General features: G+C 36.8%; 1 protein-coding gene across 1 annotated transcript in view; it reads right to left on the bottom strand.

The window, feature by feature from the left end:
* Positions 1 to 18,158, bottom strand: part of LOC140146249 (uncharacterized) — a 200,228-nt gene that overhangs the window by 175,602 nt on the left and 6,468 nt on the right. The window lies entirely within an intron of this gene.

The following is an 18,158-nucleotide window of genomic DNA, read 5'->3' on the forward strand; positions in this document are numbered from 1 at the left end:
TGGTGAAGGCCAACGCCTGCAGGGTCTATTGTTCTATTGTTTCCGATTAGAGCGCTGACATATTGGAAAATGTTGCCAATCAATATTCATGAGAGTGTACATTCAACGTCCAGTTTGCGTAAATTGGGTGAGTTGTGTTTGATAGGTGTGAAATACATCTGACTAGGCGTTTTAATTACGTAACAAATAAAGGCATTGACATCATCGAATGGCTGCCCAGTGCTGTTATGTGTTTAGTTATTATATAGGCCTAATAATTATTATTAAATGTATTCATCATTCCCTTCTTTTCCTTCTCTGTACTTATTCTTTCCTAGGCCTACACTTTATCACTCCTTCGCTCTCATTTTCCCCCCTCACCCACCCTCTCTCATTCCCACCATTCTCCTTATATTTCTATTTATCTACTTGTCTTTATTATATCTTTTTATTTCTACCTTACTCCAGCCCTCTCTCATTCTCCATATCCCCTCCTCCTCTCTTCCTCCCTCCTTCCCTCCCAAGACTTCTCACCGAGGTGAAGATGCCCCTCCCCATCCCCCTCCCCTCTTTGGGCACGCCACTATTTCTATACCAATCTCCTTCTTAAAATTAAATTAAATGAAAATTTCTTAAAAACAACCTTTATAGGCCTATACTTATACTTACATGTATACGTAAATTACGTATAGCGATTACCATTTATAGTGTAATATAGTTATATGGACTGGACATGGCAGCCTTCATACATTCTAATGTGTAATCGATCAGCAAGAGCATTCAATTTATTTAAATGAAACGCCTAACGTCAGGTGGGTGGTAAAGATGATTGCATCGACAGCTAAAGCCTCCTTATAGACTTCAGACCCACACAAGTACACATTTGGGATACATGAGTACAATGGTACCACTTTACACATGACTGCCCTTACACATGACTGTAGTGTGGTCACTTATTGATACTCGCCTGTTATGTAAAGCGTTAATATGATGCCGGATCAGTGACCAATTTAATGGCGGAACCCCTTTATTCGAAACCATGGTACCACTTCTATGAATAGCCTGTCGCAACTTCTAATCGGCATCAAACGAACAAAAGATTATATAATCTATTGCGACTCTATTTTTATTTAAAAGCTCTTTGGTGAAGGCTCCAAAAGAGCTATTTAATGCTCTCCTGCAAAAGTAGACCTGAACAGTGAACACCCCATAAAAATTGTCTTTTTTTTTAATGCTTATCAACAAACAGTGGACATATTAATTTTTCTCATATTTTTGGTCTTTTTTGTTGAAAAAATTAGCAAAGTGTGGACCTTTGCAGATTAGGCAAGTTCATTGAACTCAAGGGGAGTCAGGAGTCTAACAGTTAACCCCTTGAGAACTACCTGCTGATTGGCCAAAAAGAAGTTTTCATTATCAATTGGACCAATCAGCAACATATTAGAATGATTTCACCACGCAAAAAAATTGGGGTGAATTATGTGCAAAGTGTCATTCTGATTGGTGATTAAAGTGGAGAAATCACGTAATTGACCAATCAGAGGCAATTTTAGATCGGCAGGTAGTGCTCAGGAGGTTAAAGTCCCTGCCTCCAATTTACACCACTGCATCATGTACACAAGAAAGGTATGTTTTAGGTCCAAATCAGCGACTGATCAAGACCCCTCATATGCCTCAAAAAAGACCGTACACCGTACAAGCGTACACCGTGGTGTGTCCGGGGGGAGGGGTGTTTTGGGTGCTGAAGCCCCCAGCACTTTGTTTAAAATCATGTAAAATCAGCTGTTTTTGGCAATTTTAGCCATTAAGCCCCCCCCCCCGCATAACTCTGAAAACCCCTCTGATGCCCTCTCAGGAAAAGATCCTGGACACGCCGGTGGTACACCCCATTCTGACTGGTCTAACGACACCCCTGCCCTTGATATAAAGCTGTATAAGAAATGACTTTATTACCTTCACATTCATACATTTAAAACATACCTACATAAGAAATCCCTGACAATGGCAAAAAAAAAACCAAAAAAAAAAGAATAAATTTAATAGAATTCTATATTAATCAATATTGCTACCATTAGTCAGCACACTACTATTATTACTGAAATCAGACATAATATTGGAGATCTTTTCTTTCCAATATTAATACAGGGTTGCCAATTTGTGTCTTTTACGCCCAACTGGGCTACTTTGACAACAAGGTTTACAATGTGCATATTAAGTGATGTATTACAACTTCAGGTCAGGCAGACTATGCAGTGTTACTGTCCTTAAAGCCATAATGTGTGATTTGCTTCACAGCGACACCCTTAATTTTACTCGGATTTCTACTTTTTGCATAATTATAATGCCCAGTGGTGCACTAAAATACCACGTAAGAGATTAAGCCTGAAAGTGCTTTAATAACAGTAAAATTTAACTTTTTATATTAAAACCGGTCGACCCGGTTTTATTCAGAGTTCATCGATCAACTGCTTGCTAACATCTCCTGTGGATGTCACCTTATGTGTACACACGTCGAGCGCGATGCTCCATGCAGTATTACATTGTAGGCGCATTGTAGGCGCTGGAATGAAATCGCAATTTTCTTCGTTATACCTCATTTGTTTGGCTCGAAATTAAAAGGGGATAATGTGATCAGTGAAAACAAACATTTAAATAGGAATCTATTCTTTATGCAAATCACACATTATTGCTTTAATCCAACAAAACCCAACAGCGCAAAGCCACTGTGTATACCTGAATCCCAGGTGAGTGAATGACACAATCACCCTAAGTCATAATAGGCATGTTTTCGTTGGCCGGCCAGCGAAAGACCTGTGGCTACCTTACGCCGATGGAGTGGTTGGCATGCTGGGGGTCTGGGGTTCAAATCCCGGAAGCAAACAAGTTCTTTGTTCATCTTCTCTCTTTATTCCTTCCTTTTTTCCTTTCCCATAGATTTTCTTCTCATATCAAACTCGTGCATAGCAAATTCATGTGTATCGATCACGGTATTTATTTTAGTATCTCTGCTGACAAAGTAATTATTAGCCAGGTGATGTCGGTGTGCAGTGCTCCTTGCACAGTACACCAAAGAATGGCAACACTGACTTTATCAATGCAAAAATATAGATTAAGTATGTACAAAAATAGGAAACCCCTATTAAAATGAATATTTGCTTCAATGGGCAGAACACATTAGTACACCTTCATTATTACATACTGGTCTGATCTGAAAGAAAAAATGAATACCTTCATTATTACATACTTGTCTGATGTGAAAGAAAAAATGCATACATCAATGACATAATGTCATTTTTAACAGTCTGTTCGAAAATTATAATGTTGAATATGATCCTGGGTTTGTCCATCCCCGGGAGAGAGGGGGGAACCAGTGCAAATGACCATACAGGGATATGTCGCAAACATGGGTAGCATTTTCAGCCTTTAGATATAACAATGACCCAGTTTTGTAGGTCAATTTTTTTCGGAAAATACTCAATTTTGCCTCAATCTTGCCAAAAGTTTTGAAATTTTGCCAAAATTTGGGGGGGGGGGATTAAAAAATAAAAACTAAGACAATTTGGGTTTAATTTGGCCAAATAATTTGACTTGACAAATCGGTATATGGGTCCACTTTCAAATTTTCAGCGGCACACCCCTACCAAAACATTGACCCGGAAGTTGTCGCAAAATAAGGTCGATATTGCTAACTCATTTACTGATTGGTCTATATGTATGGTTGCTAATTCAATATTAATTTATGCATGATGGAAATTTAGAAATTTCATTTCATGGGAAGTAGATTGAGTAAGATTTAACTATAGCTTGATTGTGTTTTGAAATTCACTTGCGTCCACATGGACGCATGACAATGATGCAGCTTCTTGAACAGTGCGTCCAGCAATTGAAAAACGCCCCCTGGATGCACGGACACACCTTAGCCATGAGCCTTGGAACCGATGTGTGTTTGATGATTACGCGTCAGATTATGTGGGATACTTGCACTTGCAGTAATATTTCTGTAGTCTTTTGTATCATCTGGTAAAGTTAGGGTTAAAGAAAACATTCAAAATTGTTCATAACAGGTCAAATCACAAAAACGTAATACAGCTAAAATGGGCCCACCCATTTGAAGTTTACACTCCCCCTGTGGAAGATTTGGAAATATCTTCCACAGGGGGAGTATGAATTTTTAAATAGAATTACCACATTAGCCTACTCTATTTGAAACTTGCTCATGAGTATGGAATTCAAATGGAGCTGCCCAATATGTTCATTCCATTTGAAATTCATACTCCCTCTGTGGAATATATTTCCAAAATCTTCCACAGGGGTAGTGTATATTTTAAATGGAATAGCCCAATATTACACTATACAGTACTATAAACAGCTCAAAGAATCAAGACATGCTAAGTTACATGTATATCCTATTCAACACAAAGTGACAATTTAAACATAAGCATTTCTCTTATAAAAGCTTCATCATCATCATTATCATCAAGGAAACATCTAAATGAAGCTCCCGGCAGGAAGATCATTAATTAAGTTTGCAATTCGTGCCTCTGATGTAAGTAAACCCCAGCGTACTTTGTTTCTTCTCTCAATGCAGCTCCCATTAACACGACTCGAAGATGCGCAAATTAATGACCAAACGAATTAAACTTTGCTTAGCAACCAAGCATGTTAAATACGACAAACGTTAATAGTACCGACTTGTGTTACATTTGAATGGAAAAGGCTTTATTATAGAGAACAATAGCCGATCCAGGGTGTGTGAAACATATGTGTAGTGCAAATGGGTGGCCGGGAAAGCGTGATTAATATTTTGTCGCTTAAAATATGATGTTGTGGTTAGGCAGAGCATGATAAATGTGTGAAGCACGGGTTAATTGGTTGCTTGCACAAGACACACACACACACTACACAGATTTGGTTTTGTTGTATAAATATACCGAGTTGTACTTTGATATGTTTGTCTAATTAATAATGGAGGGGAAGGAGAGGAATCTGAGCAGAGAAGAGAAATGGGAAATATTGACTGACCAGAAAATGGATGTTTCCTTACAGATCCTGGAATTGTGGTTTCCTGTAGTCCTATATACCAAAGACTCGAGATACCAGGATAAATTTGGTTAGGATTTGTAATAATTGCTTTGAATCATGAATAGGGGTATGTTTCCTGTACATTACAGTACTTGCTCAGTGCCTAGGGGTAGTTCATTGGTAGATCACCAGCGCAGTCATCTTCGGAGTCTAATTTCACCCTTCTTAAGGGCTGGGGTATGAACGTTTGGACAGTATTTATTTTGGGACATTAGAGCACATCAGACATATCGAATTGCATTCTGAATACGAAGAATGTCATTCTGATATTAAATAATTTTGATTTTTGAAATTGCAATTTAATACACATTTTATGGCAAATCATTAAAATTGATATTTTTGATATTTAACAGTACTTGAAGTAAACTTTATAAATCTGATGATTTATACTTAAAGTGTATGTAGGTGGGATGAAAAGCCCGACGATCAATTGAAAATTTTGACCTTTCAGTATTGAAGATATGGATTTTTTTCCCAAAACACCAAAAAAATTAGGTCTTTTTGGGAAAAAATCCATATCTTCAATATGAAAGGTCAAAATTTTCAATTGACCGTCGGCTTTTCCCCCCTGCTACATATACTTTAAGAATATATCATTAGATTTATAAAAATTTATTTCGAGGACTGTTATATATCAAAAATTGAAAAATATCAAATTTTTATAATTTGTCATAAAATTTGTATTATATTGTGATTTTCAAAAATGTAATTTATTTGATATCAGAAAGAAATGCTTCGTATTCAGAATGCAATTCGATAGGTCTGAGGTGCTCTCATGTCCCACAAAAAATACTGTCGAAATGCAATAAACGCTCATTTTAGATCCCTTATTAGATGAGCACTCCTGGTGTAGTTCTCTCTTGGAAGATGACAAAATTGGAGTGCCACACCATTGCAACGGTCCACCCCCGGGTCCACCCGGGGTGATGTAAGGCAGTAGGCAGAACTAGTGTAGGGAGCTATGAAAAGTGTCATTGAGGAATATACTGATAATGAAATTAGCACATCCCTGGCATGGCATTTGTGGTTGCAAAGTTAAGTTACATGAATGTTTTATTATGTTTTTATCATATTTTTGCTTCAACCAATATTTCAATTTCATTATTGGCAACTTTGGTCTGTTTGGATCTGGGGAGGGGGCTCTCAACTTTGGTTTGGGTGGGAATGTGCAGCTCTGACTCTGAAAAACCACACAACTTTAAACCAAATTTGACACACAAAAAAAGAGACTTGAAGGTATACCAATTGTTGAAAAACAAAAAATTGGCACTTCTTTAGAATTAAAAGGGCATTTCATCCCCCCCCCCCCACTTTGAGATTTTTATACCACTGGAAACCTCTGGCTACATAATGCTAATGTACCAAAATTGATTCGTTTAGCAAAAATATCATCAAATCATAGACCCTGGAAGCTATGATCAAATACCAGAATGAAATTACAACATTGGCTTATGGAGCAGTGTAATACACATAATCATGCATAACTCTCAAACGCAAAATCGGAATCAACTGAAATTTTGGGAATAAGCTTTTTTCGTGGATATCTACTGAAAAAGTGTCATAAAAAGAGGATGCTAGGATCACTTAATCCTCCTTTAACGTGGCTGTGTACTATAGACATTGTTTCTTTCGCGAAATTGATTTTTTTTGATATTTTTGTACTTTGTTATGTTTTTTATAAATACAAAGAATGAAAATCCAGATTTGTAAACTCCAACTGCAATATTTTAAGGATTTTATTTCACTATTCCGCTCGTGTTTGAAATTGAAAAGGAAAGAAAATCTTTGTTGTACCAGCCAGGGTACACGCCAAGACAACAACACATCGCGTATGCGTATCACGCAATTTGTTAACGCACAAACACGCTTACGATACGCTGACGCTTATCTGCATGCGCGCAAGATCTTATGGAAACAACACGGAAGCGCTTAATTTCACAAAAACCTAGTGGTCAAATGGCTCCGTTTTAGCTGATAAAATGTGGGTTTTTTCAAGTTCTTTCCCGATTTAAATATCAAGTTATGAATGGATTTCGCTCAAACTTCTCAAGGGGCCGTGGATTTACCAGATATTTATGTAATGTAAGGTAGAAAAATTAAAACTGCCGCATTCTCCTTCGAGATTCGATGAAAGTGCAAAATGTGACCACTTTAAACTTCAACGGCCATTATTTCAATGTTCATTTTCTCGGTAAAATGACGATTTAGGTACACGATAACTCAATAAATACAGCATCTATAGGTAAGCAAATATGATCATCGTAAAAAGCATGATCGACTCAAGAAACGGTTTTCTCATTTTTTTTATTTTGGTCTATTTCCGATTTTAGGCATCATTTTGTGCAAATAGGCGTTTGTGAATTTTAAAAGTTCAATTTGATGCCTTATATGGTCAATATCTCAAAAAATAAGGCCAATATCAAAAAATAAAAAAACGTTTTTGGAATGGAGCCTCAAGATTGAGCTAAAAACAAAATAAAATTTTTTGGAAAGAGTGTTTTTTGTTATGATGTACCTAACAAATATTGCCAAAAACTCACTTTTTTGTGATTTTCTTCATAATTGTTGTTTTTACCCCAAATCTGTATTTATATTAAGATTTATTGATGTCTTGCCTTCATAAAAATGTATACTTTTATATGTTTTATGCTGAATAATTACAAAGATATTGCACTTTTACTACATGCATGTCTGAGAGTACACAGCCACCTTAATAAACCTAATTTCCAATAAGACCCCCCCCCCCCCGATTGGATAAGATCATACCACAGCTGCCACAGAATTTAGTAGAAAAATAAATTAGACATTATCTTTTTGTACCGGCCAGGAACTGGCCGGTACTTATTAATTGGCTCAAGTTTGTTGTTGTTTCTAACTTTCTATAGATAGTGTATGAACAAAACAGAAAATATTGTCAAAAAATGATCGAGTTGTCAAGGCAAATAGAAATACCAAAATTGGTGTGTGAAGACAACAGATGTTTTGTGTTGATTTTGCAATATTAAGGTAAAATCAGTATAATATTTTAGGAACTTTCTTTCTAAATTGAAAATTTGGCAAATTCGCTGGTCCTCTTACCATGCACATTGACCTTATTAGAGTATAAAGCACAGGGGACAATATAATACTCAGTACAAGTTCCAATATCTGTGGTGTCAGTGTGTGGTCAATGGTCATAGTGCTTTTCAAGCAGGGTCAAGGTTATCTAGCAGCAATCTTGCTATAAGTTTATGAAACTGTTTTGATGTCATTACACATCTATTCCAGAAAACTTACACATGAAAATTAATTGGCAATTGGTGGGAGAGACTAATTGGCAGGACAATTGGTTCTACATTTAGGAGTTCACAGGATAATAATTAGATGTTAGGATAGAAGAGGGTGTAATGTTATGCCCTTAATCAAGTCTGCTGCAAAAGCTATTTGCACTCACACATTGATAAACAATTATCTTCTTTTGGATAAGTTGATTAACTTCATATATTTTGGTATAATAATGATGACATGAATCAGAAAAATGGAGCTCTAGTGCAGATGTAACGAATTATGTTCCTACGTATATCACTAGTCTTTAACCATGCTAACAAAATTAATACAATAGCTTTGGGTTTCAGTATGTGTAGGCCTATAATATATTTGTTGTTTATATAAAAAAAAAAATTATTCTTGATATAGTGTTTAATATTCTGTGTGTTTAAATTTTCAAAACTAGATTGTTATGAATTAATCTATACTAAAAGATGCGAATGTTGTTTGCTTTTACAAATTTCATTTGTGCAATCACAATTATACTCATAGACAGTTTTGACGTAAGTATAGTGTGAAAGAAGAATACAAAACAGGGTGTAACATAAACTATTGGGAAAATCGCTAATGAATTAGCTTCCGAAATTGTAAGGATGTAGAAGGATCACATCACATTTGGTACTAAATGATCACATTTGGTGCCAAATGTTTGGAATTTATTTCATCTTATTTCAAATGTATCTAACAACGTAAAGACTGATTTTGAGAGAATAGCAACAAATGGAATTTGGCTCAAAATACAACCATAATCTTTACACTTAAAAATAATTTTTACTGTATATTTATATTTTAAAACGAAATCTTATGTTACTCATTGTAATTCATCCTTTTGCCGGTACATCCCTTTTTAAAGGGATTTTTATTATTGATACTTCAAATTCTTTACAGGATTTTAATTATAACAGAGAGTTGTTACAATACACTTGTGTTTCAAATGAGGGGGTAAGACCAACTGCTTGTACAAAGTCTGTCCCAACAACACAGGATTTTATTTTGAAGCAATAGAGGGGGCTATTTTGCACAACTGCATGGCTCAGAGGATGGAGGCATGATCAGACACAATAGACTGAGTGAAAAATAAGTCTCTCTGCATGAGAAAATAAGTGCCTCTTCAGACAATCAGAGGGCAGTTATCGGGGAGCAGGTGGGGGTGGTAAAACATTACTGGTGTGTCACTGTGGTCCAGTATCAGTTCGGGGGCACTGCTAATTCAAAGACGTCTCTGATATCAAATACTCTTGAAGCGCCATGTCACCTTACAGTATCATATTTCAGAGACGTCTCATAAATCACATACTCCCTAGTTTCAAAACCCAGTCGCAAACGATATAAGTAATTTTGATGAACGTGCCAGCGCAGTGGGAATAATTTTGTGTATATGCCTTATCAGGGTTGTAGCTAGCCCAAGTTGAGCATGTTGAGTGCCTGCTAATTTTACTATTCAATTCATGAATTGGATAGTAAAATTGGGATTTTTTTTTACCTCAAAAAAAGTCAAAACATTTGATTTTAGCCATTGCAATATAACTGTGTTCTGGGACCATTTGTCAGAATTTGCACAGATAGATATAATTTTTGCACAGGTAGATATTTGCTAAACATAGGAAAGCTTATTGTAATACCCTCAGCTTCGTCCGATGTGCTGCATCGAAGTGCCGAACTGTCAACAAAGTTTCGACGTATGTGATATCACAGACCCTGTATGTGAAATCACTGACCCGTCTTTGAAATCAGAGACGTCCAATTATTACGAGTGCCCCCGAACTGAGTATGTTCAATGAGTGACAAATTTTTGAGGGACTGAAAATAATGTTAAGACAATTGCACACTATTTTAGTGTAAAATCTGGGTGTAGTAAAATGGACCAAAAGAAAATCACACTGCAATATTGGTCTATTTTTACATTGTAGATTGAACTGGCCAGGCTGTTAACCCCATGAGAACTATCTGCTGATTGGCCAAAATGAATATCGTGTCCAATTTTGAACCAATCAAGGAGGGTATTAATAAGATCATCTACATGTGCAAGTTTGATATAAAATTGGATCGATTGAGCCCATATTTATTGGGCGAGCTATTACTTTTAAAATATTGGACAAGACGTAGTCGAGTCCAATATTTTGAAACTCATAGTCATAGCGAGACCAATTTTATCATTATTATGTTTTGGCTCCAATATTTTTACACACTTGGATTCAACAAACATAAAAATAACTATAAATAGTTTAAAGCCTAGTTATAATTGGCAATTGAAATGAGCATGTCAAGTTATCAACCAATCAGAAATGCTGTTAGATGACCAGTAGTGTCCAGGGGGTTAAATGCCTATTAAATATGGTGTCTCTCACAGAGTCTGTATGTCTCTACACTACTGCAGAGAATTTAATGCGGGGGGCACTCAACTTTGGAAGTGATGGCATGTGCCTGTCGATAGGCCCCCTCTTTTGAAGTCAAATATACCCGATGACCTGATTTAGTTGCGGCTACCCAATGACCCCCTTTTTTTGGTTGCGGCTACCCAATGAGTTATGACCCCCTATTTTTCTAGATTTTCTTAGAATAGCGTCATCAAAATTCCAAAAAATAATGCCGAAACTTTCAAATTTTGCCTAATTTTTTTCAAAATTATGCCGAAACTTTCAAAATTTTGCTCCATTTTTTCAGAATTTTCTACCCGATGACCCTTTTTTTGAAATCTTATATTCAATGACCCCTTTTTTCAAAATATTATACCCAATGACCCCCTCTTTGATTTTGTTTGTACCACCCAATGACCCCCTTTTTAAAAATAATGCTTTGTACCCGATAGGCCCCTACTTTGCGACGCCGGTAGGCACATACCCATCACTTCTAAAGTTGAGTGCCCCCCCCCCCCCGGATTTGATGTGAAATATTCAATGACACCCTTTTTTCAAAATATTATACCCAATGACCCCCTCTTTGATTTTGTTTGTACCACCCAATGACCCCCTTTTTAAAAATAATGCTTTGTACCCGATAGGCCCCTACTTTGCGACGCCGGTAGGCACATACCCATCACTTCTAAAGTTGAGTGCCCCCCCCCCCCGGATTTGATGTGAAATATTCAATGACACCCTTTTTCAAAATATTATACCCAATGACCCCCTCTTTGATTTTGTTTGTACCACCCAATGACCCCCTTTTTAAAAATAATGCTTTGTACCCGATAGGCCCCTACAGGGTGGGCCATTAAAAAGTTCACACTTTTTCGATGGCTTATTTCTCAGAAATGAAAACACATATTGAAATAAGTTGAACATATTTGTAAACCTCTATGTCTGGACTGTCATTGCTGAAAAGGGCATTAACATCCATGGTCTAATTACAAAATGGCGACCATTTAAAGTAGAGAAGTCAAAAACCACTTTGCACACACATAAGACTATAGACAATGATCATGCATATATTAAAGTTTTTAGGCTTAAGCAAGTTTTAAAAAAGTTTGATGACTCTATATGCATTTACTTGAGTGTCATTGCGGGGTCATCGGACTCATGCGTGTATGTGTTGTTTACTGTTTGAAAATCATTCACCTGTGAAATTGACACAAAAGGCTGATTGGACATGCTCATTTACATAACAAATACACTAGTTTTGGAGGGAACTTCAAATTTAAAATGCCTTGCGTGCGGTCTTGTCATTCATGTTAGAGATACCCGTGTAAGTACTTTGAGGTGATTCTAGCTGTTCAAAATGCGGCAGTTTACAAAGGAGGAACGAATTTTCATCGAGGAGGAAATTTCAAGAACCGGAAAGGTGCGCTCTGTCCTGAATGCATGGCGAACCAGTTTCCGAATACCAGACTTCCTAGTCGCCGACACATCTATAATATTAAACAAAAGTTTCACTTACATGGAACTGTTCTCAATCGGAACAAATCTAACAGTGGGAGACCACGAACAGGAAGATCAGCCAATTACATTGCCGATGTTAGAAGGGATTTGCAAGCTAACCCAAGATTGAGTACTCGACGGAACAATTGTCCCCATATTCCAAGGACAACGTTCAGACGAATCATCACTCATGATATCGAATGGCACCCTTACAAGATCCTTAAGCGTCATGGGCTGCAACCAGGAGATCCAAATCGGCGACTTCAGTTTTGTAACTGGTTAGTTAACAGAGCACGCCGCTTTCTTGATACCGCTGTTGTTGTTGACGAGGCAAACTTTCAAATGGACGGGTCTGTCTCTTCTCAAAAGCACGGATGTATGCACCAAAGGCAATCCTCCGAGAGACTTTGCTTTTAACGTTCCACATGACAAACGCAAAGTTAGTGTTCTCGCAGCCGTCACAGGAAACAACCGGTTGATAGGACCGATATTCGTTGACCAGAACATAAATGGAAGCGTTTACCTCGACATAATCAATGATCAACTAGAGCCTCAACTGGTCCAAATATTTGGACAGCAAGTTTAACGGGCCATCCGCAGGGCGTGGTTCTTTCAAGACGGAGCGCCAGCCCAACGTCTTATCGCTGTTAGAGACAGATTGCAGGAGTTGTTTCCGCATCGTGTTGTCGGCCTTGGACATCATGTGGAGTGGCCTCCGAGGAGTCCTGATCTGACACCTTTGGACTTCTGGCTTTGGGGTGATGTCAAGGCGCCTGTGTATGCCGAAGGTCCGCCAAGGAATTTATGGGAGCTGAGGAGACATATTACAGATGCGTTCACAAGGATCCGACGCACCAGGGTTACTTCAAGAGCAGTTCACCATATGTACGATCGTGCGATGATTTGTATTCGCGAGCAAGGAGGCCACGTTGAAGGACGATAAGAACACTTTAAAGACAGAAGCATTTTCACTGTGGCATGCATAAATACGTGACTTTATGGAACCATGATAAGCAGTAATGAAGAACAGAACTATTTTTATCAGAGTCAAATATGATTTTACTTTTCTAGTGCAATATTTTAATTTCATGACAATTTGAGACAAATAACTCGTTTCCATTGAAGCACTGCTACGGTTTACATGTGTCTATATGAAGAAATAATTTCCGAAGAGAAGGAGAGACATTCCTGACACCTATTTATAAATTTATCTTGTTATATCTCTATATAAGATTTATGTTATAGTGCAATAACCATCATGAAGACTCGGGTATAAAATTATGCACATTATCTAGAATGCGACTGCAAACAAACGTTAACTGCGCAGATTATTTAAAGCTACTGTTACATATTCTGTTCAACTGGAAGGCTACATATTCTGTTTGAAAAAGAAATATTTATTTAAATATGGTTAATTTACAAGAGAAATATTGACAGAACTTTCATGCGTACTGTTATTTTTCTTCCTTTGTTCCTAATCCATTGTGGTGTGAACCAGCGACCACCATATATCGCGTGATCATCCGCTCCATTTGACTTACGTGTGTGCAAAGTGGTTTTTGATCTCTTGCTTTATATGGCCGCCATTTTGTAATTAGACCATGGATGTTAATGCCCTTTTCAGCAATGACAGTCCAGACATAGAGGTTTACAAATATGTTCAACTTATTTCAATATGTGTTTGCACTTTTGAGAAATAAGCCATCAAAAAAGTGTGAACTTTTTAATGGCCCACCCTGTACTTTGCGACGCCGGTAGGCACATACCCATCACTTCTAAAGTTGAGTGCCCCGGATTTGATGTGAAATATTTAGCCTGGGATCAACACTAACTGCATGCTATCTGATTTAAGGTCATTGTATGAAATCAGGAGATTTACTTGAACATGGACTTTCAATTATAACCAAAAGTTGTAACTCCAGCTGCTTTCCCCGACACTCACATGGATTATCAGCAACTTTAAGGGGGTACTACACCCCTGGACAATTTAGTGCCTATTTTTACAGTTTTCTCAAAAATTGTAGCGCATTGGTGACAAGCAAGATATGTATATTATAGGGGCAAGGACTATTATAGTAGTTGTATAATACAACTACTGCACTGGAAATTGACAACAGTTGTGGAGTTACAGTCAAAAATGAGGGAAAACCAATATTTTTTCAGTGCAGTAGTTGTAGTCCTTGCCCCTATAATATACATATCTTACATGTCACCAATGCGCTATAATTTTAGAGAAAATGCAAAAATAGGCACTAAATTGGCCAGGGGTGTAGTACCCCTTAATGTACCGTATCTCACTCTATGTTCATGTAGTAGCGTCATAGCTTAAATGGGGTGACCTAATCCCTTGGGTCACTGACTCAGGGTACCAGCTGAATTATTACCAGTCGAGTCATCGATGGTTTGGTAAAATATGACACGATACCGTATTTCCTTGAATAGTCGCTCTCCCCTCAATTAAACACTCCAGCAGTTTTTGTGATGAAAATAACCCTTAAAGTAGTGCCCCTCTGAACAAAGGGCCCAATTTTACATGTTTCTGACTGCAATACTATGAATGTCACGTACCTGAAAAGTTCATGGAAACAGTGCATAATATCTCATAACACTAAACATTTCTCAATGGCCGCAACTGAGTAGCTATCAGAGTCTGTTCGTAAACCCGAAAGTGAACCGAAAGTAATTGATCCCAAGTTTATAGTTCGTCATTTCAGTGTAAGTTTTAAGCTTAACTAATGATTTTAATGGGAATTTTTGTTTTAAAAAAATTACCTCTAATAAACGCCCCATTTTGGAAAATATAACGCCCCCAGGGGTGTTTAATTGAGGAAATACGGTGGGGGGCAAAGAATTTTTAGCAGGCCGAGAGGGGGAGGAGACAAGCGATTTTGGCAGGCGAGAGAGGGGGCAAGCGATTTTTGGCGAAGCGGTTTGGAAATTTTACCCGGGGGTGGGCTCATAATTATTGCACAGCTCCTTAAAGTTGAAGTACAATTTTAGTAATATTTTTATGGTAATGCATCATGAATTGGAGTATAGGAAAAGGTGGTGGTGTTACATTTTAAAATATTTTTAGGACCAGACGGCGAGTGTCATGATGGTCAGAGAGAGCCTGCAAAACCGCTCAGCCATATGGTATTTTCCGTACACTCGGTTACAATTTTGCGGGGTTCATTATAGAATCGAACCCCCAATGGTTTTAGCGTGTATTAATATTATTTATTAACATAGGACAGCATTCAAGCTTTGACTTACTTTTTGTGGCCAGAATGGTGAAAACATAAAGTGAAAGATATCCTACTTTTACCATTTTCTAGGGTGAAATTTTGTGTAGAAACTGAATCTGACATAAAAAATGCATAATTATCAACTTGAAAATTTTCCCCATAGCACTGTACAGGCATATTTATGCCCAAAATCCTCAAATATGAGTGAACTAAAATTTGCTCTAAAAAAAATAAGTCCTTCAAAATGGGGATACTTAGGGCTAAATAAACATAAACTTGCTCTAGAGGGAGGTATTGGCAAGAGCAAGTTTGTGTTTGTTTAGCCTTAAACCTCCCAGTTTTGAAGGACTTATTTTTTTAGAGAATCCATTAATTTTTTTCACACCCTCAAAACTCTTAGGGTGGGGGTAGCATATTGCAAGTTATTTTCTTTTCTGTAAATCTAGCTTACTTATTTATTATATTACCATTTAGCTATTGAAATACTGAGCAAAAAGACACTTAAAGCATCCCTATAGCTCATACCATTGTGGAGATATGGCCTTTTCAAATAGAAAATGAGGCGAATATCATACTTTTTTCCAAATCAATTGTCACCCGAACGCCCAAGTTTCTACTGCTGCTACGAAAATAAAGAAATATTTTTGTAACCCCCTGAAATATTGCCCTCTATAGTTCAGTTGTTATTTTTTGGAAACTTGATCTTGAACTTTTGAACTGCTTAGAACTTTGCTACGTGGCTAGGAAACTTTTCCTCCACTGCCCACTTTGGCACTACCTGGCAGCCAGGCAATATCACATAAGATCATATCAGGAAATTTGGATTTATAAGTTTTAACCATGAGATGCAAGCAAGCACTGAAATGACAAAAAAAGTACCAACTCATATATTGTTTTGATAACTCATGATGGAATGTGTCATCATGCTGAAAATTATCTTCAAGTCTCATCTGTGACATGACTTCAGATTGAAACTGGCTCTTTATAGGTGAGTTTAGTAGAATTATATGATTTTCTCTATTTTTCTAAGTAATTGTATTTAGGAAATTGGGACGTACTCCCATGTAGGTGCGTCGAATGAATTTGTTATGATTTGATATGCTTTATGTAAGTGAAGCCGATAAACATATGATTACACATACGATGTAAGAACATGTTAGATTTTTTGATGTATGGTACGTAACATGCAAAGATTATTGTAGTATTTGAGCCTCAAGATATGGCTTGACGAAGTTTCTCTTGGTGAAGGTATAATCTTCCACCCAAATGGAAGATAGATTATAATTATTTTTCTCTTGTCATCTCGAATTTGACTTGAGTATCCCCTATGCAATGGCTCAATATTACGGAAATTGATGATACTGTGATTATGTGGATCCTACTGAATTCTACATTTACACTTGAAGTGAGGCATAGTGCCCTGACTAGACTTGTTCTAGATTTTGTGTTGAAATGCAAAAGAGTTATTATTTTTCACACTTTGTTCAGATCTCATTGTTTAGCATTTTTGTTTTAAATTATCTAATTAATGTATCTAATTAATGATAAGGTTTAATATCTGGATTATATCGAAAGTCTGCTTTTGATAAAAGATCATTGTTATCTATTGTCATGCATAGTATTTTTCACTATTCTTTTACAAATAAGTGAGTGCAAGGTTTTCTGCTGATGAGTACAATTTTTGTGTGGGAATAGGTGCTCTCACCTGCTTTGGCCATCTGGTTATGGTGATCTTTGAACTTGGCCATGGTCATTTTGATTAACTTACAGGGTGACTCTAAATCATCAGCATAAGTAGATGTTATATGTTTGCATAGTAAAATACATATGTCAACTTGTTTTCAAGCTTACTTTGGTTCACCCTAGGCTTCATAAATTTACTCAGGAATGCAATTGTTTCTTATGTTTTTGTGATTGACCTGAAAGTTTAGTTTCAAAATACTTTAGCAGTTAGAAAGTTTGTGTTTACATGAAAAATAGTAAATAATTATTGTTATGAAGTTAAATTGGTTACATCATAAATAATCTTTGTTAAAATAACTTAGTGATTGGTGATTTAAGATAATATTGGTTTTATGATATTTTCATTTAATGAATTGTGGTAAATTAAGAACTTGAGATAATTAATGTCAGTAAGGATACTTATAATGAGATACGGTTCGAATATGAGTGAATGATAATAGGCTTTAACTTTTCCAGTGAACCTGGTAGATCTATGTTACTAGATCTTTTCAATGATTAGTTTATGTGCATGTTAGAATAGATAACTTTTCTGTTTTGCAGTCTATTATTTTGGTGATTGATTGTTGTAATGTGAAGAAGTTATTTAATTGCGCAAGTGGCAAAATGGCCAATCTCCACTGGCATGTTTTACTTTTGGAAATTACCTTGTGAGATATATTGGGCTGCAGAATGGAACTGTTACTTGAATAGTGTTAACTGATAATGTATTTAGTATTATTATGTAGTTGTGCTTCTTTTCTCTTTATAGATACCGGCAACTACAAGACAACATGGTTTACATGACTCTTTTATTTTACCCCTCTGCTTATTATTCTGTAATGCTGTGAATCGTGGAGCTACTAGTTGGATCTTCTTCCCCAAGCGCAGTTCTTGGTATGCAGCTATGAAGCTGTCTCTAACAGTTGATCCATGGATGTGGTTACATTATGATGCAGTGATACATTTGATAACATTATTCGCTAAATCG

Source organism: Amphiura filiformis, chromosome 2 (genome assembly GCF_039555335.1).
Source record: "Amphiura filiformis chromosome 2, Afil_fr2py, whole genome shotgun sequence".
In the NCBI taxonomy this organism is placed as follows: domain Eukaryota; kingdom Metazoa; phylum Echinodermata; class Ophiuroidea; order Amphilepidida; family Amphiuridae; genus Amphiura; species Amphiura filiformis.